The sequence below is a fragment of the Pinus tabuliformis genome, chromosome 3_2 (assembly GCF_031772625.1).
Source record: "Pinus tabuliformis cultivar Carrire ecotype Pingquan chromosome 3_2, CPIR1, whole genome shotgun sequence".
NCBI classification, from domain to species: Eukaryota; Viridiplantae; Streptophyta; class Pinopsida; order Pinales; family Pinaceae; genus Pinus; species Pinus tabuliformis.
Window position 1 is genome coordinate 743234742 of NC_142302.1, and position 2298 is coordinate 743237039.

Here is a 2298-nt window from a genome sequence, read left to right on the forward strand (position 1 = left end):
CCCTTTGTGTTTTTTATCTTCTGGCGTTGTAATGGTTTCACTTTGTGAGCAATGGATAGTTTGAGTTTATGAACAAATTACTTGAGAAATAATAGAGGCATTATGGATTTTAAATCTTATGACAATATCTTTAAAACATAATTCAACAAATTTACCAAGAGACACAACCCCAAACTTCCTCAAGAAAACCCTACAGGACCCATAATTTCGTAGCTATTGGTGAAAGAGAAAACTACGGATAGTTGTAACGCACAAATTAGAAATGCAGCGCTAAAAAATTCAACCTCTAAACACCTTTGAGCATAATTTTTTTAAGGAAAAAAGGCTTTGTTAGATTCTTTAAACTAACGCAATTGTTTGTATGCAAAGGCTCTCAGAGTGAAAAGGAAAATTGGCAATAAGAGAGAAGGAAACTATTTCACTGTGTGGATTCGTAGCAAGTTGGGAAGAAAGCGCAGCGCTGAGAAAGAAAAAACGCAGCGAAATGTAGAAAAGAAACGACAACAATCTTGTTCATTTTGCAAGCTCTAGATGGTTCGCACTGGCTTCTAAATGAAATCTCAGAGTTCTATCATGCCTGAAAGATATAAGGAAAACCAAATTTTCACTTGTGAGATGATTTGGATTGTCGAGATGTGATAAATTTAACCCTGTGTGGATTTGCAGTGCCCCTGCCTCCCTTTCACAGTGAAAATATTGGTCCTCTTGAGCTTTCTGATGCTGATAAGGAAAATATGAGCGCTAAGAGATAATAATGCAGGTTCAAATGATCACTTTGAATGGCTTGGAGCGAGGGTGATCGTGCTAATTATGATTTAGGGAGAAACATCATGAATGCGCAACATTTTTCTTGGATTCGTGACGCATTGGGAATTTAAATCACCATCCTCTCACCATTATCCTTCATTAAGATCACATGTTGTCATTTTGAGATGGCATCCAAACTGATGTAAGGATGCCTCCAAAACTTTGGTCATGGTCATTACATGATTTCTTTGATGAAGACACTATTACCAAACTAAGGTGGCCTACTAACTCTAACTTAATATGTGACTAATACACTCACATTAACTAAATACTTATGACATGATTTTTGTGCCTTTTACGAGTGACAAAAGACCTTTCATGATTTCCCTTTGTAAGGAGAAACATAATTTTAGACATTGGCCACTTAATCAAAATGATAAGCCTTACATAATACCTAATTTAGACCTCAACCTTTTAAATAATAATAATCATTTGATTCATGACTATATTTACAATTTTTACCTTAGATACATTACAAGACTAACAAGACTCAGATTCCTATACATAGGACCCTAACATAGGCTCTAATGGGGATGGAATCCTCCCTGTGAGGTGCCAAGAACATTGTGGACTAGTAGCTTTATCCATTGGGTGCTTTATTGACTCTTAACCAATTAACTCAAACTGAATTGACTGACTATGACTTTATTACATATGGAAACAACTCATAAGAAACTCAGGGCCCTCACTTCCGGCTTCAATTTTTTATAGCAACCACCCACACCTACAATATTGAAAATAAAGATGGTATGTACAATGATGTGTTTAAATCAGTTGGAATCAAGTGAAATAATGTTTGATTAGCCTGCCATTAACAGGCCCACCAGAAAGCAACTCCCTTGTCAGGTATTTCAGCAGATAGGCATTGTTTCCATGAAAAGTGGAAATTTTATAGGGTCCCTTCCATAAATTTTCAAATTTTCCATGCTTTCCCTTTTCTTCATTCCTCGAATCCCATCTCAACACAAGGTCGTCAATCTTGAAATCATTATCCTTTATCCTTTTATCATGAATCTTCTTAATCTTGTCCTGAATCAACTGAGTGTTATTGTAGACTTCCTCCCTAGTCTGTTGCAACTATATCATTTGATTAATCCTCCTCTGCATATCATTGGGTTTCACCCCTGCTTCCTACAAATATTTCATTACTAGAACTCATAGGGAAATAGGAAAAACAACATCAACCCCATAAACCAATTGGAAAGGTTACATTCCAATTGATTTCTTAGTACTTACCCTATCTGCCCATTATGCATTGATCAATTTCTTATGCCAACTCTTTTTTTCCTCCTACAACAATTTCTTTATGATGTTGACTAAGCTCTTGTTTGAGGACTCTTCTAGACCATTTCCTTGCGGGTAATAGGCAGTAGAATGACCAAGAACTATGTTATATTTATTGTAGAAATCAATCATTCTTTTAGACTTAAATGCAACAACATTATCAGTAATAATATTATGAGGACAACCAAACCTTGAGAGAATGTTACC